At 41.5% G+C, this 23679-nt stretch overlaps 1 protein-coding gene across 2 annotated transcripts in view; it reads right to left on the bottom strand.

The window, feature by feature from the left end:
* Window positions 1–23679, bottom strand: part of cdh22 (cadherin 22) — a 260866-nt gene that overhangs the window by 186012 nt on the left and 51175 nt on the right. For both annotated transcript variants that reach the window (XM_029693024.1, XM_029693025.1), the window contains exon 2: window positions 19233–19340. The gene's annotated coding sequence lies outside the window, so the exon portion shown is untranslated. The remainder of the gene's footprint in view (window positions 1–19232; window positions 19341–23679) is intronic.

Raw genomic sequence — 23679 nt, 5'->3', positions numbered from 1 at the left:
CCACCAGTACACAGTAGCCTCCTTGAAAAGAAACTCAGAGATCTACATGGCAAGATAAATAGTTCAGTCGCCAAATATGAACCCGGGAGGAAGTCGTTATTACAGTATAACATAGAACTCAGATTTGTTCCGTGCCAACTTTCGGGGAGTCTGACAATGTCAAGAGCAGTCATTAAAACAGATGGTCTACGTGACAGATACCTATTTGTTTGCCATGTGAGTTTGTGGTAACAAAGCCGCTTCCTCCCTTTAGGTGTCACATCCCCAGAGTTCACATTAGAAATCACTGTGTGTGTCACCAATGGCACCCAATTCCCTGTATATAGTGCAAAACTTTTTACCAGGGTCCATAGGGCTCAGGTCAAAAGTAGTGCACTATTTAGGGAATAGGGTGCCATTAGGGGCGCAGATTAGAAATCCCTTCGTGCAAATGGCTCCTCGATCAAATGCAATATTCACAGTTGAGTATCAATATCAGTTGCTCGCTACCAAACAGCTGGCAAACGAGGTAGGGTAGTGGATGGGTAGCGGGCTTGGTAAATACTACATGATCCCGTGACCTCTGGATGTGCCTACAAGTGAGGTGACATTGTCATGTCACCGCTTAAATACAGCACTTGCTTGATTTGCAGCTCTCGTGCGGGGCCGTCTCATTTCTAGTCAGTGAGGATGTGTTAGCTGCATGTTGTCCTTGTTGTATAGTGCTCATTATCACCCTTTATGAGCACTAAGGCACAGTGGTCATTATGGCCCACACAAAGGCTTCACAGAGCATTCGTAAAGCCTTCATAAGCACTACATAGATGATTCACTGAATATTTAAGTCGTACTACATATAGGGTGATAAGAACATCGCATAACCCATGATATACGAAGGCTTCATTAAGCCTTAAAACTTGTTTGTTTAAAGTAGGCTGCCCGTCATGATGAACTCAGTCACCTCAAGATACAGTGTTTTCGAAACACAGACCCCTTCCCCATTCATTGCCATAGCATGAGTAATACTCCGTACCTACACACACTCCCACACTCTCTCGCTGTCACACAGCTCTGTCCCCGGTATGATTGACAGGCCCATTACACGAGTCGCCATTACTATATTGACTAATCAATCTATTCAATGTATTCCCTCATGGCGAAAAAAAAGGCAATCTATCTTTCGCATAAAATGTTGGAGGAGTGATTCGAAGGAGGAAAAGTGCAGGATTTCAATTGGTTGAATGGAGTAGCTAGATAATTGATGAGAGGAATCTACTTCAGGAGGTGTTTGGCCCAAAACATTGTTATTCCAACTTTCTCATCTAAAGAAATTAATGCAATATTAAACAAAGATACATTGCATATGTCTTAACATGTATAATATTGCATGTACTTACTTACAGAAAATACAGCTCCCGAGTGGGGCAGCGGTCTACGGCACTGCATCTCAGTGTAAGAAGCGTCACTGCAGTCCCTGGTTCGAATCCAGGCTGCTTCACATTCAGCTGTGATTGTGAGTCCCATAGGGCGGTGCACAATTGGCCCAGCGTTGGGAAGTCTATGAAGAGCAGCTGTAGGCTAACAATAAATCTGATATTTTAGTGTGGAAAACCTATGGATCTTATGAAAGTATCTTATGAAAATGCCTTCCCTACATGTTATAACTAAGGAAAAAAAATTCCAATACTAAGTAAACACTAAAAACCATGCAGTGTATAACATCACAGAGCTTTCCCTTTTCATAATTTATGACACTGGCCCCCCATCATTGTAAACAAAAATCTGTTCTTTATTTAACTAGGGAAGTCAGTTAAGGTTAAATAAAAATAAAAAAATACTATGAATATACCTTTATCCTACAAAATATTAAAATCCAGCAAGTACAGATCTCTTTCTTCCTCATCTTTGAGAACACAATGCACAAATCAACTCAAAATGTATGCAGAACAAAAACATTCTCAGTGATTGGGCGAAAAAATGTATACAATTATATATGCAGATATTACTTTTGACAATATCCCAATATTATGTTTGTACTAGTCGGCTGTACCTGCACTAAAACTCCAGTATTTGTCCTTTTATAGCGTGTTCTCCATCTTCTTTTTAAATGGCGAGCCAATAACTTTTTTGCACTTTTATTTCCTTGACTGATCAAAACTAGTTGTTTTCTCATGGCTCTCGTCTCTCTGCAGCAGACATATAGTGAGCAATATGTTTGGAACATCAAATCGCAATAAAATCTCAGTATCGAATCCCCATACATGTCGAATTGTGAAAATCACAATAAATATTGGCACCTAAGTGTCGTAATGGGCCGAAACTTAAATCTAATGTCAATCAGAACAAAAACACGATTTAGATTGTACGTGCAGGGCTCTTAATTCTGACCATGAAACAACCAGAGACCCCTGAAACAACCAGAGACCCCTGACTCCCTGAAACAACCAGAGACCCCTGAAACAACCAGAGACCCCTGAAACAACCAGAGACCCCTGACTCCCTGAAACTACCAGAGACCCCGGAAACAACCAGAGACCCCTGACTCCCTGAAACAACCAGAGACCCCTGAAACAACCAGAGACCCCTGACTCCCTGAAACAACCAGAGACCCCTGAAACAACCAGAGACCCTGGAAACAACCAGAGACCCCTGAAACAACCAGAGACCCCATGACCCCTGCTCAAGCAGAGTCTTTGCCTTCCTAGGAAATTGCATGAAAACAAAACAAACTAATATCCACTCTGCTCCAGGCTGAATCATACTTTTTAACATTGAGAGCTGGTAGTGCACCCCACTGGGACTTTGCCATAGTAATCAACGGACTATAGGGACGGTGTGCCGGGAGAGAGTGAATACCCATGATTGTGACCACTATCATTATTACGGTATTACTATTATTATTACCATCATAAACAGCATTATAGCCATCAGGAGCCTATCAGAAACTCTGTGTGAGGCTGCCGGTAGCGTGTCGATGGATTTCAATTCAGCTCGAGGTGGCCTCTATGAAGAGCAGCTGTAGGCTAACAATAAATCTGATATTTTAGTGTGGAAAACCTATGGATCTTATGAAAGTATCTTATGAAAATGCCTTCCCTACATGTTATAACTAAGGAAAAAAAATTCCAATACTAAGTAAACACTAAAAACCATGCAGTGTATAACATCACAGAGCTTTCCCTTTTCATAATTTATGACACTGGCCCCCCATCAAGCCCGCTGTCAATATGAGACAACAGGAACGTGCTATGTTTCAGTTCAAAGCTTGTACATATTAGGGAGTCAGGAATGTTTAAAACAAATAAAACTACACTGATTTGGGGAAGCATTTGATAATGAGACAACCCAGAGGGCTAGTGCATTTCTCAATTTGTGTTCTCAGAAAATAGTCTTCATCATGTTGGTTTGTTTGTAAAAAACAAAAGATCCCCTTTGGATACAATTAAAAACTTTTGCATAAACGACTCACCAAGACATTCAATTGTTGTTAAGCTACATAAAAAAAACTGGATTGATCTTTCAAATAAACTTTGAGGCATCCCTTCCTTGTCTTCTTTGGAAACACTCTCAGTAGTTTTAAAAAGGTGGACATGCTTTCAGTTTAATTTTGTTTGTTTGAGTAAATTGCTATTTAGATAGATTAGGATAAGAGGGGCTGTCAAAGTTGCATTATGCGAGAATGAGTAACTCAGAGAAAATACATCTAGATTATCACAAGCACACTCTAGAGTGTGAACATTAATTGTTTACTGCATGCATTTAACAGAAAATGGATGCCACATTAACGGCGTCTAACCCACTGCCCGCCTAACATCCATAAATGGAAACAGCATTGAGTTAATTGCATGCTGAAAACATAAAGACATGACATACTGTATGAGGGATGGGAGTGCATAGGGGTTGAAAAGTACAGACTACAGTGTCTAGGAGAGAACAATTACAGTGTAGGTAGCAGTTTTCAAACTCCCACCTCTCATTTTTCTTAATTACCGGGCAAATAGTCTCCCTCTTCTGCTTCATTAGCTCCTTTGTTGATCAGTTACTAATGTCAAAGAGAATATAGAGGGACGGGGTAGTGAAGCGATGGGGAAAATGTAATAAATTGTCTAGACCCCTTGCCTTCAGTCTCAGATCATGCACCTGTATTAGTGCCTAGGAAAGTCTCCTGAGTGCTGTGGCCTCTATAACTCAAAGTCCACCAGTCTGACAGATGAAGGCCTTGATAAAACAGGGTCAAAATCTTGTCCAGTCCTGCCAGATTTAAAGGCGTCGACAAGAGGGAAAGAGAGAGATCAGGCTTTCTTAGCTGACATGAATCAGGTTCTTCTAAGAGTGGAAAAATCCCTACATGCAGTTATTTTACTATATTCTCAAATACAAATCTCCTCTTTTCAGAAGTTGTCTTGATGTTTGGTCTAATTTAGGCAGAGGTTGATCACTTGGTCGCACTAAGATTTCACTCCTCTCTCCCCCTTCCTCTCCCCCTCTCTCTCTCCCTCTCCACGATCCCACACGGTGCACTGAAATTGTTATTCCCAAGTCATTATCCTATTTGTGCGTCTCCACTCGGCTGTAAATCCTCCAGGTATTATGCAGCCCTACTTCTCCTCAAGTAGCTCCACTGCACCGAAACTTCAGATGTCAATCACAAGCCTCCAACCGGTAAGCGAGAGAAGCGAGTCTTAAGGGCTAACGGAGGCAAGCGAGAGGCCTAAGAGAGTCCAGATGAGGGTCAGGCACTTCAGTTTTCAGGTTGCTATGGAAACGTCTGGAAATCGAGAACTTAATTCCCCGTTTATTTTTTTTGCCCTGTCCTTCGGTTTAAAGATAAAGCAGCGCTGGCAGGGGTTGTACAGAATCTGGAGTGCTAATTGGAACTTTGGTCAAGTTTGACAGAGGAGTGCCTTCAGAGAAAATGGGATCTCGAGCAGCAAGTCCAGGGTGGCTATGAGGAAAATAATAAGTCTTACCTTGTCTTTGGACATGTTCATCAAACTCCTATTGGAAATATCAAGATACTCCTGCTTTACTAAACAATGAACCCAAAACACAGGTCATCCTTCTGTTCTACACCTGGAAACACATTCCACTACTAACATACTCTTAAACCTTACAGGCCCTGGACAAAAGTAGTTGACTATATAGGGAATAGGGTGACATTTGGGATGTAACCAGCCCTAGCTCTGTTCCCTGCCTCTACCAATCCCTCTGTGATTAGAGTATACACAGTCTCTGTGCACTGCATGAGAATTAGCTTTATGCTGTAGTAGTCGGTGCAGGCCCATCTGGTTGTATTAATCCTTCCTAGGTTAAGGTCAGTCGCATTACAACAATAGCAGCCTGCTAATAAGCAAGTCTAAAGATTTTTCTGGGGTCCAAAATTATTCCGAAGTGCGACGCAAAATCGGTTGAGATAGTCAGCGAAACGACGTCAGAATTAATGGCGGCCGCCTTAGCACCTCGCCGCAATCTTCCATCTCGTCCCGCACATCTGAATCCAGCAATCACCATGGTGTGGAATTAACGAGTGCATTAGAGTGGAGGACACAAGCAATTAGAGTCTGCTAAGGTTGTCGTGCAGGGATGCCAAAACAAGACATTAACGGGTGGTCATCCACCTCCAGCGTATCAACATCAGATAGGAACAGTGGCCTCAGAGGTTCTGAAAAATTACATTTAAACGGTGTATGATGTTGACCTAACACAAGAGGACAAGACTATGCATTTGCCATTACTCTTATCGGCCCAGCTTAAGCTACTTGTTGTTCTCATGAATCATAATGATTCTATTTCTCTAGTGAGGCCTGGTTGTTAGCGAAGCACGGACAGAAAATTGCAGAAGTTTCAGGAAGGGAATAAAGCACATTGATTTGTGAGAGCAGAATAGCTTTGCATCATGAATACATGAGTCCTGTATTGGTAGTACCAACATGAGGGATTGTAGGTACCCACTTGAAGGTATTTTAGATTCGGTCAGAAATTCATTCAAGATTTTCCCCAATAGCACAGTGTCTATTCTATTTTTCCTCACTGTTTACTTCTAATAAACAAACCAGGAAGCAAACCATTGCAGATAGTGTCCTTCCAGATAACACTTTCCGAAGTGTTTTTGATTTGCACAGCAGCTTATCATGGATTGAGGAAGTTGACACTTGATTTAGGAAGTGGCAATCCCATGGCGTGACCTGTTCAGTTCTGTCCGCAAACCTGGCTGAGAAGTCTTTCAGAGCATGCAACCGGAAAGACAATTTTTATATCAAGTGTCAAGTCATGCTACTGTGCGAAATGGTGGAAATCAAAGGCTCTTCTAAAAGCACTATTTGCATTTGATTGAGTCCCTTCCATAGAGTTTGTTAGAACATTTTGGGAAGAAAACGGTTTGACATAAACCTATTCGCATCTGAATTCAGTATTTACCTAAATTACAGGTCGAAGTTGTTAATATTACCTGACAATCATTAATTCCCCTATCAACAGCTACACAATATCACTAATATTTTTCACTACAGTATATGCTGGCTGAGATTACCAATAAGGCTGTTCACTTTACAAGACCTTTTAATGTCGACAGTCAAACACAAACTGTATTACAAACCAATATATATTTGTGTAGACTAGGAACATACTACATCAACAGTATTATTGTCAGATTAATTTCAGAGGCGATGTAAACATAAATGTACCAAGAGCCTCAAAGTGCAGAGTGGACCCTGATCTGGATAATAAGGAGAACAGAGAACTGTTATAACCAGGCCTAAAAGGAGAAGAAAAAAATACAGTTACAAAGTTAGTGGCCTGTTTTTCATGGAAAGTACCAGCTTGTCTTGAGCATAATGTACTTCTACTTTTTTGTCAATCAAGAATTGACTGTTTTCTTCAGGGACAGTTGCGATCTAAAAATGGACCGTACTTTTTTTTCTTCCAGGCAGGAGTCTTCAGTGCAAGTAATTCAAATCCTGTGGGGGATTCAATCGGGTGTGCAGGGGAGTGTTTGTTGACTCTTTATGGAAGGCGGCTGGTAGCTGTCTGGATCGAGACGAGCCTTTCCCACAACCCAAACAACAGGGTCAGGGAAGTGAAGTATCACAATCAATGAATGACTGACAACGCTGGGGCGAGCTTCACCAAACACACATACAAGATCTGGGATTAAATAGTATTTGGTTTTCTTTCAGATACTTTGACAGTTTGTTTGAGACTTCCTGGAGTGCAAGATGTACGGGGATGACTTTTGGGACTATTCCATTGGTTCCTTTGCACCAGGCAAGCTTAGAAAAACACAGATCAAGAATAAGAAAGAACACAAATACTATTTGAACCCTAGGTCTGACATGTACACAAACATACGCACAAAATATGTACACGAACAAGCCCATACCTCTACTCGCACATATGAAAAAACACAAATGAAATTGAGACAAATCAAGCAACATTTTGTAACAGGTCCTTATATAATCGAATCAAACATATTGTGGACATTGTTCATGTAATTTTGACAAATATTGTGTGAGTATTTCACAATTGTAAGTTGTAGACCGACAAAGGGATGAATGACTGCCATACCACAGAGTATGACACGTTTCTGCTTTATGTTACTTTCAATGTCAACATTTTACTCACAGAATCCTTCAATCTCAGTTAAATCTTGGCATTGGAATCCAAGAAACACTCATGGTCTCCTGTTGTTTCTCATGAGTTTATGCATGTGCTTCCCTGTTCCTCAGCAGACAAGAACACCCCTGCACATTGACCTGTAACCCTGCACATTAACCTGTACCCCTGCACATTAACCTGCACATTGACCTGCACCCCTGCACATTGACCTGCACATTGACCTGCACCCCTGCACATTAACCTGCGCATTGACCTGCACATTGACCTGCACATTGACCAGCAGCCCTGCACACTGACCTGCACATTGACCTGCACATTGACCTGCACCCCTGCACATTAACCTGTACCCCTGCACATTAACCTGCACATTGACCTGCACCCCTGCACATTGACCTGCACATTGACCTGCACCCCTGCACATTGACCTGCACATTGACCTGCACCCCTGCACATTGACCTGCACATTGACCTGCACCCCTGCACATTAACCTGCGCATTGACCTGCACATTGACCTTCACATTGACCAGCAGCCCTGCACATTGACCTGCACATTGACCTGCACCCCTGCACATTAACCTGGTACCGGTACCACTTGCATAGAGCCTCATTGTTATTTTATTGTGTTACTATTTTTCCTTTAGTTAATTTAGCAAATGTTTCATACTTTTTTAAAGCTCTGTATTGTTGGTTAAGGGCTCATGAGTAAGAATTTTCACGGTAAGGTCTACAACGGTTGTATTCGGCGCATGTGTTCATGTTTCAACAATTTCTGCTGAGATTGAAAGAAGTCCTGCAAATACTGAGGCTGTCCTAATAGACACCGTACATGTTGACGATGCATGCAAACCTATTGGTAAAACCAAAGACTGAGGCTGTCCTAATAGACACCGTACATGTTGACGATGCATGCAAACCTATTGGTAAAACCAAATACTGAGGCTGTCCTAATAGACACCGTACATGTTGACGATGCATGCAAACCTATTGGTAAAACCAAATACTGAGGCTGTCCTAATAGACACCGTACATGTTGACGATGCATGCAAACCTATTGGTAAAACCAACGGAACAGGATGCCAAATTTCACACGACAAAATAAAACAAATCAATACAACCATATCTGTAATAAATGTGGCTGAAAATACAGCGCTAAAATGCTCCCACAGAGAGACTGAATGCTCATGTTAGTATAAACCAACACAGGCAACACAATACCATGTACATTCATCATCAAGCAAATGGACCCTGGGCTAATAATGTAAAACAAACAGGCGCGCTGCTAGGCTCATAATGAGACCCTGTTGGGCTACTAAGGCAAGCAACGGCTTGCTGTTCAACAGAGGAAAGACATTATGGGCAGTCACATAATGTATCAGTCAGGGATTTCGTCTTAACACCATGCCCATAGGTGAGAACATTAGGTACTTCATTTCAATGGCGATGGATACCAGTGCATTGAGTAGGTAAGAAGCATGTACAAAACATTAGGAACACCTTCCTAATATTGAGTTGTCAGCCTCAATTTGTCAGGGCATGGACTCTTCAAGGTGTCGAAAGCATTCGACAGGGATGCTGGCCCATGTTGACTCCAATGCTTCCCACAGTTGTGTTAATTTGGCTGGATGTCCTTTGGGTGGTGGACCATTCTTGATACACACAGGAAAATGTTGAGCGTGAAAAACCCAGCAGCGTAGCAATTCTTGACACACTCCAACCAGTACACCTGTCACCTACCACCATACCCTGATCAAAGACGCAAAATATTTTGCGTCTTTGTCTCAATTACCTCAATACTTAAAAATCCTTCTTTAACCTGTCTCCTCCCCTTCATCTACACTGAATGAAGTGGATTTAACAGATGACATCAATAAGGGATCATAGCTTTCACCTAGGAAAGAGCACATGTTCTTAATGTTTTGTACACTCAGTGTATACTAATGTTTACTAAAGTTTATTTTGAATATTTTCAGCTATACCATGAACATTATTTCCATTACGTAGCTACTAGGCTATTTCCAGATTATCAATCTGTACATCTGATTGTGTGTGTAGACAATGCCACAGAACAACGTTCAATAACATAATCCATGTCAGTGCAGAGCCCAGAGAGAAAGTTTTCAGAATTTAGTCCAATCTATACCTAACTAAATGAGTCATGAGTTGGAAGCAAATGTGCCTTGTCAACCAGGGCCTGTATTTATATAAAACATCTAGGACTGCTTATCTAGAATCAGTTTTGCCCTTTAGGTCATAACAAATAAGATTACATAGCCAAGACCCAAAGATCTTCATTTCCGGCGCCAACAGAGATGGCCGCCTCGCTTCGCGTTCTTAGGAAACTATGCAGAACACAAGCATTTCGCTACACTCGCATTAACATCTGCTAACCATGTGTATGTGACCAATAACATTTGATTTGAAGATCATTGGCCAGACAGTCCTCTGATATGAAATTTAGCACCCCTAATGTCCTCAGCACAGTATTGCAACACTTCATTGTTCAACTGGGTAAGGACCATGGATTGTACCAGAATGGATAGAGTAACCAGACTATATATTCCATATTACTAAGGGTTTCAAACACATTCTGGATTAATTGTCACACACTATAATTGACTACATGTAGTAAGTATTATTAGTGACTTTATATCTTCCAGTTTCATGAAAAGCAAATGCATAGAATGAGAAGAGTTGAAAACTACAATTATAAAAAAATATTTTAATTTCCATGTTTGTGAACGAGTAGAAGCACATTTTGATGAACGGTCTCTTCAGACCCATATTCCATGCCTTCAAATATTTCAGTTGTACGTACACTGCATATCTTCAGTCACAACTTATGAAAAGCAAGCAGAATGCATTTCACAGCCTCCACAAAACAAGATTTATAAAACCAATTGATAGGTCTGGTAATTGCTGCCACTTGAAAACGACTGACCAGGTTTCTTTGGAACGCGTGAAGGTAAATATAAGCCTCTTTTAATGAGAACCAGGGTCACATTGAGCTTACACAAATGTTAAAATACCGATACATACAACTCATCCCTGTACGATTACTTTCTCTAGGTCTTAAGCTAAACATGACATTCATCCACAAAAGCCTATAGAATAATGTTAAACTACAGGAAATACACTACATGACCAAAAGTATGTGTACACCTGCTCATTGAACATTTAATTCCAAAATCATGGGCATTAATATGGCGTTGGTCCCCCCCCTTTGCTGCTATAACAGCCTCCACTCTTCTGGGAAGACTTTCCACTCGATGTTGGAACATTGCTGCGGGGACTTGCTTCCACTCAGTCACAAGAGCATCAGTGAGAATGGGCACTGATGTTGGGCGATTAGGCCTGGCTCGCAGTCAGCGTTCCAATTCATCCCAAAGGTGTTCAATGGGGTTGAGGTCAGGGCTCTGTGCAGGCCAGTCAAGTTCTTCCACACCGATCTCGACAAACCATTTCTGTATGGACCTCGCTTTATACATGGGGGCATTGTCATACTGAAACAGGAAAGGGCCTTCCCCAAACTGTTGCCACAAAGTTGGAAGCACAGAATCGTCCAGAATGTCATTGTTTGTTGTAGCGTTAAGATTTCCCTTCATTAAAACTAAGAGGCCTAGCCCAAACCATTATTTCTCCTCCACCAAACTTTACAGTTGGCACTATGTATCGAGGCAGTTAGCATTCCCCTGGCAGTTTGGAACTTGGTAGTGAGTGTTGCAACCAAGGACAGACGATTTTTACACGCTACGAGCTTCAGAACTTGGCGGTCCCATTCTGTGAGCTTGTTTGGCCTACCACTTGCGGCTGAGCCGTTGTTGCTCCTAGGTGTTTCCACTTCACAATAACATCAATTACATTTGACCGGGGCAACTCTAGCAGGGCAGAAATTTGACAAACTGAATTGTTGGGAAGGTGAAATCCTATGACAGTGCCACGTCATTTCAGCAATTTCAGTCTCTACTTGTTTATCACAGTAATTTAAGTCTCCACCCCTTTTTCTAGTCATTTCAGTCTCCACCCCCTGCTAGTCATTTCAGTCACTGTATTTGCTAATTAGAGTCTATCTTTAATTGGGCAGCCATGTTTGGAGACCTCTATGGTAAGGCACAATGTCAAAAGAGAAACCATGCGTGATACATTCAGCTTGAGTGAGTTCCAAGGAGAAGAGCACTGAGTCACAAGCTGATGACTGCCAACGACAAGTGAAAGTGGCTCTGCTAGACTCACTCCTAGTTATGTGGTTAGTCAGTGTCTGTCAGTTGTAGTCTACATGTACAGGTTATGCCATGAATGGAAACACATAGGCAGTTGAAAATCTGAAGGCAAGCATTTGGTATTTCCTTTTCAAGAGAGAAAGAAACAGTATCTTAAATAATCCTCCTCACCACGACCCCCCCCCCCCCCCCCCTCAGCACGACCCCCCACATCAAAAAATAAAAACAGCACTTGCATTTGACCCCCCCTTCTAGCTCGGACTCTACTGATAGCTACGTTGAGGAAAAATGCCTGTGATGTGTGGTTGTCCAACCTAGCTATTTTAAGATGAATGCACTAACTGTGAGTCGCTCTGGATAACAACGTCTGCTAAATGACTCAAATGTAAAAAAAAAAAAATTTAAGAAAAGAGAGAGAGGAGGAACCTTCAGCCCATTGGTTGAAGGATCATTTGTACACCGGTTTCACCCCAACGGCACTGAACTCGATCAAATTCTCCTCATTCTTCAGTGCCGTATTAACCTAGCGAGCAGGGACAGCGGTTCACTCCCTCAATTAAATGCTTGCTCTCACATAATTAACGGCTGTTTTGTCCACAGATCAATAAAGGGCATGTTCATTAAAAGTCCCTTTGCTTCCTCAAAGAACCCCTTGGCAAAGTTCTCTCATGGTACGCAGAGGAGGCACATGGCAGAATTTGCATTCGGGTTTTGTGTTTTTCAGTGTGTGTTTAGTTTTTTTCTCTGCGGAAAGAGACTAGCGGAAGTCAAAGAGAAAGAAAGGGGGAGAATGAAAGCTCGCTGGAGCTCAGTTGTAAAGAGAAAGGGGCTTGAGGGATCGTATTAGATTGAATGCACTGCCATAAGAGAAGTAGAGTGGGTTTGGTTAACCTTGCTTGAGTAACATGGAGAAATAAGCCCGGAATATTGGAGGGAGGGGTCCACACTCGACATAACACAGCTTCGCCTTTCTCCAAGAGAACAGCACTGCTAGTGCTCACACCATCAGTGTCTACAGATGCAAAAACAAAACACTTGTCTGTATCGTCTTTATGGATAGAAAATCCATAAAGGCAGCAACAAGCCTCCATTCAACACCCAGTCTGCCAGCCACCTGCCACAGATAACATGCACTGATTAAATGTATCGCACCACACAACCACGATCAATAGAGACTTTATACCCTTTTAACAATCGCCTCTGGTATTCGCTATGGTATAAGAGGATATCGTGAGAAGGTTTACAGGGTTTGAACTTGCAAAGAGTATTGCAGTTTGTTAATATTAACCATGTTAGAGCCCGAGCATTACCTTGAAGATTTTAAATCATTATCAGAAGCAGAGTGTTTTCTTAAATGTGTGCCTCAGAAGTGCTGGTCATGCCCTGAGGATTATTGTATTGAATCATTTATCATCATTAATTACTGTATGTTATCAAGGGAAATATCTGCCCATTGATGCAGTGGTATTCTATATAAAATATCTTGAAATGCCTATATTAACTGTATCATTGTTATACACTGGAGTAAACAATTGCTGATTCATACAGTGGTGCACTCTGCTTATAGTGAGCATAGCCACAGTAGTCAAGTGCTTGTCCTACACAAAATGTGATTACTGTATTGTATTTCTATTGTGGTCTGTTGCAGACAAGTCTTGAACTGGGAAAGGGGGATACCTAGTCAGTTGTACAACTGAATGCATTCAACTGAAGTGTGTCTTCCGCATTTAACCCAACCCCTCTGAATCAGAGAGGTGCGGAGGGCTGCCTTAATCAACATCCACGTCTTCAGCGCCCAGGGAACAGTGGGTTAACCGCCTTGCTCAGTGGAAGAACAGATTTTTACCTTGTTGCTGGATCGAATCCCTGAGCTGACCTTTCAGTTACTGGCCCAATGCGCTAACCACTAGCCTACCTGTCTATTGCTGTCGCTACCTTCTTGCCCAATAATGTTTGTAACATGTTTAGTCCTGCTACCATGTTGTTGTCATGTTGTGTTGCTACCATGCTGTGTTGTCATGTGTTGCTGCCATGCTGTGTTGTCATGTGTTGCTGCCATGCTATGTTGTTGTCTTAGGTCTCTCTTTATGTAGCGTTGTGTTGTCTCTCTTGTCGTGATGTGTGTTTTTGTCCTAGATTTTTTTAATCCCAGCACCCATTCCGACAGGAGGCCTTTTGGTAGGCTGTCATTGTAAATAAGAATTTGTCCTTAACTGACTTGCCTTAAATAAAGGTTAAATAAAATAAATAAAAAATGTTAGTCTTTCTACGACAATACAGTGCATTTTGACTATCTGCACACTGCAATATCAAAACAGACTATGAGTACAATAATTCAGCTCTACTATTCAATCCAGTTTTATGCCTCTGATCAAAGTTGCTCAATGAAAAACATTTAACTTTGACTGTGGACCATCAATGGGTAATATTCCATGTGAAACACAAGCCTGATCTTTTTTATTTCATTTCACCCAATTTTAAAAAAACACATTTTAAAAAACATTCCACCCCTGACAATGTATGGCATTTGGAGCTTCTCTAACCAGTCTCCAGTTCTGCATTCACTCTCATCACATAAACTAGTGTAAAATCTCCTTCTTACTGCTTTCAGTGCTTTTCTCATATTCTGGGCACAGGATCAAAATAAGCTTTGTATTGTGTATGGGCCATGGTCAAACGTAGTGCACTTTATAGAAAATAGGCTGCCATTCGGGACACATCCCTAAACTGCTTTGTAATCTGAGGTAATGTTGGCACCATGCGTTCAACGCTAAAACTCGACCATATATAGGATATAGAATCTTAATTTGATCACTCTTTTGTTACTGAGAATTTTCCTGCACAGCAGGAAATGCAAACTTGTAGTGTATTCAAAATTTTAAAAGGCTTCTAAAGTTTGTAATTTCCAATAAAAATGTCAGACTTGATTTGCCTTTATGAAAAATGTATCAACCCCTACAAAATAAATCCCACTAATTATAATCCACATAATAATTATAATTTCCTGTTGCTACATGATTATTTTCCTGCTGTAGTTAACCGGCTCAAATTTAGATCCTACATGTGTCCACCCCCACAGACAGATTAAGGAGCAAAACCACTCTTAGACTTCCCCTGGGTATAGTAACTAGTCTTGTGGATTAGCATCACAACCCACACATTCAAAATGAAACTATTGCATTTACAGTTACTGCACTGATTTTGGTGTATCTTTAGAGAATTTAAGCTAAATTAAGGTATATAACCATTTAAAGTAACAACTGTACACAATGAAAGTATTACATTTAATTTGAGAATTGTCGAATTTGGAGTATTTGAAACATCTTTGCGTCAGAGATGAGATTTGGAGTACCTTCTAATTTTCAAAGTGTATGTGAGGGGAAATTTAAGCTCAATGACAGCATATAACTGTTTCAATGATCAAGAATAAGGACTGTAGCAACTGTACATTGACATTATTTAGCAGACACTCTTATGCAGAGCAACTTACAGTAGTGGAAGCATACATTTTCATACTAGTCCCCCATGTGAATCGAAACCACAACCCTGGCATTGCAAGGCCATGCTCTACCAACTGAGCTACACGAGAAATATACACAACAAGATATCTAACAATAGTAGCGCTGTACTATCACTGTAGTCGTCCATGGGGAAAAACAGCCTGGTTCACTAACATTACCTCAACTGTTAACAGTTGTCGTTGGTGTTATTTTGGTTTTGAAATCAGAGCATTAGCTACACACAGCAGCACCGCTTCCACTCAACTGTAGTAAGGCTGATGGATGAGGGGTAATGCCTTGTCATGGATTGAAACCAATGATACGCTAAGAATACTGTACCTCAGTGCCCTCTAAACCACAGTTCCACGTGATGGAAAACATTCTGTACATGATGCAACATCCCCCTTGGCTGGGAAGCAAACTGCAGTACTATACAGTTATGAAAATGCTGTTCCCTCACTGTGATAATGTGTCTCAGTACTATACCGTTATGAAGATGCCGTTCCCTCACTGTGATAATGTGTCTCAGTACTATACCGTTATGATGTTGTTCCCTCACTGTGATAATGTGTCTCAGTACTATACCGTTATGACGATGCCGTTCCCTCACTGTGATAATGTGTCTCAGTACTATACCGTTATGATGATGTTGTTCCCTCACTGTGATAATGTGTCTCAGTAGTATACCGTTATGACGATGCCGTTCCCTCACTGTGATAATGTGTCTCAGTACTATACCGTTATGATGATGTTGTTCCCTCACTGTGATAATGTGTCTCAGTACTATACCGTTATGAAGATGTTGTTCCCTCACTGTGATAATGTGTCTCAGTACTATACCGTTATGATGATGTTGTTCCCTCACTGTGATAATGTGTCTCAGTACTATACCGTTATGAAGATGTTGTTCCCTCACTGTGATAATGTGTCTCAGTACTATACCGTTATGACGATGCCGTTCCCTCACTGTGATAATGTGTCTCAGTACTATACCGTTATGATGATGTTGTTCCCTCACTGTGATAATGTGTCTCAGTACTATACCGTTATGATGATGTTGTTCCCTCACTGTGATAATGTGTCTCAGTACTATACCGTTATGATGATGTTGTTCCCTCACTGTGATAATGTGTCTCAGTACTATACCGTTATGAAGATGTTGTTCCCTCACTGTGATAATGTGTCTCAGTACTATACCGTTATGATGATGTTGTTCCCTCACTGTGATAATGTGTCTCAGTACTATACCGTTATGACGATGCCATTCCCTCACTGTGATAATGTGTCTCAGTACTATACCGTTATGAAGATGCCATTCCCTCACTGTGATAATGTGTCTCAGTACTATACCGTTATGATGATGTTGTTCCCTCACTGTGATAATGTGTCTCAGTACTATACCGTTATGATGTTGTTCCCTCACTGTGATAATGTGTCTCAGTACTATACCGTTATGACGATGCCGTTCCCTCACTGTGATAATGTGTCTCAGTACTATACCGTTATGATGATGTTGTTCCCTCACTGTGATAATGTGTCTCAGTACTATACCGTTATGACGATGCCGTTCCCTCACTGTGATAATGTGTCTCAGTACTATACCGTTATGATGATGTTGTTCCCTCACTGTGATAATGTGTCTCAGTACTATACCGTTATGACGATGCCGTTCCCTCACTGTGATAATGTGTCTCAGTACTATACCGTTATGATGATGTTGTTCCCTCACTGTGATAATGTGTCTCAGTACTATACCGTTATGACGATGTTGTTCCCTCACTGTGATAATGTGTCTCAGTACTATACCGTTATGACGATGCCGTTCCCTCACTGTGATAATGTGTCTCAGTACTATACCGTTATGATGATGTTGTTCCCTCACTGTGATAATGTGTCTCAGTACTATACCGTTATGATGATGTTGTTCCCTCACTGTGATAATGTGTCTCAGTACTATACCGTTATGACGATGCCGTTCCCTCACTGTGATAATGTGTCTCAGTACTATACCGTTATGACGATGCCGTTCCCTCACTGTGATAATGTGTCTCAGTACTATACCGTTATGATGATGTTGTTCCCTCACTGTGATAATGTGTCTCAGTACTATACCGTTATGATGATGTTGTTCCCTCACTGTGATAATGTGTCTCAGTGACAGCACAGGACAACAATAAGACAAAATGCACTGTAAAAGATGCTCTCATGGTAGAAAGCCTTACACTAGATATGAAGACAAAATCCAGTAGTTGTCATGAAAATCGTATTACTGGGGCAGTAAAGGAAACAAACACAGGAGAGAATAAAGCGAAGGGCTTATGTTAAGTCCTGACATGTCAATGTGGAAGGGATATATCTGGTAAAAGCCTGTAGTGCTATGGACTTAAATGTACTATATTATAGCCCTTAAATTAACATTCACCAGAAACAACTGAGCGGTGTTAAAAGGGATTTGGGTATTACTTGAACATGTGACAGAGACGAGAGTGAAAGCCATACACATTACATCCACTGTTGTGTCAACGCAAACACATGAAGACGGTAAACACATAGCGAGACCTAGTTCGTACACCATACCCTGTCTGGAAGACACACAACAGCCACGTCGCCCGGATCCATCTGATTATGGTATACATTACTGAAAAGGCAGATGCTGTAAACAAATTCACACACTGTAATCTGGAGAGATTGGGTTCTTTATCTGGGCGTTACCTCTTATATCAAAGACACTGACACAGACATATTAAATCGGGGAGGTCCATAAGGTCTATAATCATGTGTCGGCAGATTTTGGTTGCGTGTTAATCCAGAGCATTGGGAACACACGAGGACAGAATTGGGAGAACTGCTTTAGCGACAAGAGCAGGATTTTCTCTTCATCTATTCCCGGTTTATTATGATAATCAGGATGTGATTACTGTGCGTGCAGCCGTTTCCTTTCGTATGTAAATATGGTGAATTATAATACATTATTAATCAATCACATAATAATCATTTAATTTGTAGAGCGCATTTTCCACGCTCAATGCGCATGTCTAAATGTATTTATTTATCCCAAACATACTGGTTTAACGTTCCAATCTCTCAAAGAATGTGCTTATGATAAAGACCCTGTTGGGGAAATTGAAATAATATTTAGCATTTCTATGTACACTGATTGCATACTTATATAGTAGTTAATTGGGGGTCTGTTGATGAAAATGTATAATAAACATTTGTATTCCAGCACACAGTTGGTTGAGAAGGTTTGAATCTTAACGCCTGAGGATTATTTTTCTCCGACGGGGGTGGGGGGTTGCAGCAACCTCAGCAACCCTACTTCCTGCGGCTATGGCCAGTGGTTTCATTTAAGCAAAGTAAACCAACAAAACTAAAGCTGAATGTGCTGGAAAACCTTGCAACTAGGTAAAGTTGTTGGTTGTGGTACTCATTTGAATCTCCTGATTATTATATTGTCAACCCCAAATTTGACTTAAAACACGTTTTTTGGGAATGTAATATGTACATGTATGTTAAGGTATACAGGAACATTTATAAACACTTTGCTAATGGTTAATAAAGCAATAAGGCCCAAGGAGGTGTGGTATATGGCCAATATACCACGGCTAATGGCTGTTCTAATGCACAACGCAATGCAGAGTGCCTGGATACAGCCCTTAGCTGTGGTATATTGGCCATATATCACAAACCCCCGAGGTGCCTTATTGGTATTATAAACTGGTTACCAACGTAATTAGAGCAGTAAAAATAAATGTTTTGTCATACCCGTGGTATACTCTCTGATATACCACGGCTGTCAGCCAATCAGCATTCAGGGCTCGAACCACCCAGTTTATAATAAAGTATTTGATAATGGTTTATAAGCAGGTTATAAGTACAAATCCAAATGGAGCATTAGCTACTTAAATGGTGTGCTCATACCATAGTCACCTGCCCTTGATGGTTTCTTTAGAAAGATATACTCTTCAGGTATTCTGGTCCTTCTCAATATTCCACCCCTCTTCCACTCTTTCCATCTGCCCCACAGACCTGCAACCAAGGAGGAACAGGAGTCTACTTAATTGTTTTCCAAGTTAAGATGAATTAATTTCGAAGACGTACATCTAACGGCAGTGAGGGGAGGTAATTTGCTAATGGAATGGAGAAAAATGGTGGGACCATTTCCCTCGCGGATGAAAAGTGAGGCTACCCTCACACTGTCTGGAAGTGAAGGCAAGAGCTAAAGTGGTTTTATAAAACAGAGTCATTAACTGTCATCCTCTACTCTCAGGTCGGGGAGGGTAAGAAGGCACCACTTTGTTCGGGGCGAGAACACATTCAATAGCCCACAGACATTTATTTAATTACCTCCTCCCCCCCCCCCCCCCCCAAGGTAGGGTACAGGATCCCCCGAGACGGTGCCATGTCTATTTAAACTCTTTTAATTACATTTTAACTCCCGTCTAATCACACAAACTTTGTTCCTGACAACGTACTTACGAAGAGATACATCCTGCATCTACCCCACAGCAGTCAGCCAGCGGGCCGAGACATGTGTTATTAACTCTGTCATTACAGGTTGGGTGTGAAGTTGGCCCCTTGCTAATAGCCTGTCTGTTGTGCTGCTTGGTGAGCTTCAGCAAGTAGATAGGTGGCTTGGTCAAAGAAGATTGACCATTGATTACAATGAGGGTGATTTTCTCTGTTTACCTGGCAACCCACATTTGATCCAGAATTGATACGTGAATAAAAGTGAATGTGATGATATAACAAAAAAATGGATCATTTCAAAAGGCAATTTTATTTTATTACAAAGGAACAATTTTGGCTCTCGTACTAGTACCTTTCGTTTGGCACCAGAAAGCAATATGCAGTGGGGTACAGCTGTGGTAAATCAATGCTTGAGGCTCACACAAAAACAAATACTACTCGCACGGCATATACTGTACGTAGGATCTTAAATTTGATCACTCTTTTGTTGCTGAGAGTTTTGCAGATGAGCTTCATGATTTATAGAAATTCACTAACACACGGTTAACAGTATTGCACTTATTAACAGTATTGCACTTTTCATTAAGCTTAATTTTGGCCAGCTAATAGCCTAACCACTGATCTAGCAACATGATGGACTAAACGTAAAAATGTAGCTGCGACAATACTGGTCAAATTAAGATCCTACACTTGTAAAGCACAGTGTTTGTGTAGATTGCATCAAATAACAAAGCAACACTACAGAAATGGTGACTCTGACTTGGACATAATGCACAGTCAAACAGTGAGACCTTGTGTACTTTGATGAAAACAAACCTACAAGATAACTGTCGTTGAGCACTAACATAAGCCCTTGAGGAGACGCACAAGCACACAGCTCACCTGATCAAACACTTCAGTGTACGGAGAGATTGTTTCCTCAGGCCTCTGACAGTTTCCTGCGTCGCTCCAGTTGTGCTTAAACAGATCCACCACGTCACGGGGCGTCTAAAGACATCACCCTAAGGTGGAATGACATCCTCTTCACACAGTTCAAAAAATTTCAACTTTGATTTATCTCCGTCTCTTTGTTTGTGTAGGCATTGAAAGACTTCACACCGTAGCCTTGGCGGTGTGGTGCCAATACAGACCGCAAACAAATAAACACGAAGCCTAAGACGTAGGATACTGATTTATTCTCTTAGAACAATAGTATAACTAACACCAATCACGTTGTCTTTCACCTGGAGTTGACCTTACTGAACATACAGTAGGAAGAGAAATGGATAGGTTTTCTCAAGTTCATTGAGAAACAGTTGTACTGTAAACCCTTAATCGAGCACAGAGGTCAAAAACAATTCAACTTGTGCCGGAAAAGACAAATGAAAGCGCATGCTTTTATAAATCTTCTTTAAACTGCTACTCTGTCTGTGTCTCAGACGATCCTACTGAGGAGGAGTCTGTGCCGTTATAGTCTAGGAATTGGTGGCAGCTGTGGGATCCAGTGTAGGGTGAAGTCAACCCTAGACGCTGATCTTGGGTCAGTTTTGCATTTCCCTCGCTAATGGTTAAGGTTAGGATTGGGAGAAGACAACCTGATCCTAAATCTATACCTTCGGGAAACTTCACGCCAGAGTAGTGGAATCCAGGGTCATTGGGCAGCCCTGCAGTTATGTCATCACAAAGGAAGACCTGTTCATAGATTAATACCTGATATTGACAATAGACTAATGCAGGTAGGACACTCTGCCAGTTGGCAAACCAATGCATGCGTGAAAGACTTCTAGGGAAAAGGCTCTAGAACACATGGACACAATATTATTTTCTACCACTTTGACCTAAAAATACCCTTGATGCAAAATCAAAATAACTTATATTTTTGTACAAGTCAACAATAAAAGTAGAGGAAAGTTTTAGCATTGTTTGTCTCTACTTTTGGAAACAAGAATCAAATCTCGGATGCGCTGACCAGCTACTCAACTTCATGCTGAATGTTCAAATCAGCACTGATCAGTCCCACCACTCTCAAATCCAGGGATCTGCCCTTTCGAAAAGTCCACCCGTATTTACGAGTTGGCTGCACAGGATGCACTGAATGACAACAGGTATTTGACAATGTTTTCAATTTTATATGTTATCAGTGTAACCCTTATCCATTTTTCCAGCAGACGTTTAACAGTCTGTCACAAGTACTTGTGTTGCTCTCAATACTCTTACTTTGCATCATCCATATAATCATAAGTGTGTGACTTGGAGGCTCATTGATGGTTTAGTCCTACCACCAGTAGAGACGTGTATTCCATATGACAGTTCAACATTAACAAACAGAAAGCCCACCATTTATTTTTTTTTTTTTAAACTTTAGTCATTTAGCCGACACTCTTATCCAGAGTGACTTCAGGAGCAATTAGGGTTAGGTGCCTGGCTCAAAGACACAGACAGATTTCCCACCTAGCCAGCTCAGGATTCGAACCAGCGACCTTTCGGTTACGGGCCAAACGTTTTTAACCACTAGGCTACCTGCTGCTCTTCTCTATCAGTCAGTGGAGCCATTCCAAGCCAAACTCTAAAATCACAGTTGATAAGCACCCTACCACCAATCACCAACCATCCAGTTGAAGCGCTCAACTATACCGAAACATGGAAGCCTTTTCCAGGTCTACCCAAGTGCCAGCTTTAGGTGACATCAGACGCAGGCACATGAGGCCCATCTAATCTGTTAATCACAGAAGTAACTACATGGCTGCTGGCTAGGATTGTCTGCACTGAAACGATATGATCCTGGCCCCCACCCCTCCTGAGTCCCTAGCAAAGCCCTGTGTATCTGGGGGTATTAGACAGATCAGGGTGGAACAGCAGCCACCCGCTTTAATGTGTCTTCCTGAGGTGCTGTTTCAGAAGCCTGCTGCAGAGCTGGATAAACGCGCACAGCCTAACCACAATCCCACAGCCTAGGGCTTCCTCAGCCACACTCAGTCTGTACCCCTCCCCTCTCCACCTTCCCTTTCTTCTCTTCTTCACTCTATCCATATTTTCCTCTCTCCAGGCTCCTCACTGCCTTGACAAAGGCTTTTGGCCATCCTCCCGTAGCTGGCACGGAGGAGACGGAAGGGGCTATAGAGTATAGCTGATGCAGATTCATTGCATCACCCAAACCCCACCACTCTGTACAGTCTACTCACCATATAACACAGTCAAGATGGTCATTCATATTTTGCAAGAGTTTATTAGTTACCTGAAATGTATTTGCTAGCTAAAGTGCAAACACAAGGTCCATCTTGTGCAGGTGTGAGTGACTGAGTGAGTGAGTGAGTGAGTGAGTATCTATTTATGTGGATTGAACCCCCCCCCCCCCCTTATCAAAAGAAGTCTGGGACTTTAAGAACTTTTTCTCAACAATGAACCTTCTTCAGCACAACTTTATGCTTTGTTCCCACATTGAAATAGGTTAGATATTGATGGGTATGCAACCTCAAAATGTTCTAATGAAAGACAGACATGACAGTTCCGACAGCGCATTTCTGTGATGTATTGGCGGTTTGAGATTTGGAGAGCTATTAAAAAAAACTTTTTGAAAACGGGTCTACAGCAGACGCTTTAAGTGAGACTAGCAGGGAAGCCGAGTGTCTGAGCAAAGCTTTCAGACCAAACGCATCCCTATCTCCAGTAAATATCGCTTCAAAAGCCAGTTTAGAAAAAAAAACATCTCACTCAATCAAGCTTTTCATTCAACATTCTTGCATGTAAAGTATAACACTGTGTGAGAACACTTTACGAGGCCACTCAAGGCATTGTCAGATAGGAGTAGGCACCAACCAAAGAGAAAACGGATTCAGTGATATCAATATTATTTTATGAACTGAAGGTCCAAAAGAGAAAAAGCTCCTGCAAATTCAATCAGCAGTGTACAGATGTAGGA

Source organism: Salmo trutta, chromosome 16, assembly GCF_901001165.1.
Source record: "Salmo trutta chromosome 16, fSalTru1.1, whole genome shotgun sequence".
In the NCBI taxonomy this organism is placed as follows: Eukaryota; Metazoa; Chordata; class Actinopteri; order Salmoniformes; family Salmonidae; genus Salmo; species Salmo trutta.
This window is presented reverse-complemented; position numbering and strand designations above follow the sequence as displayed.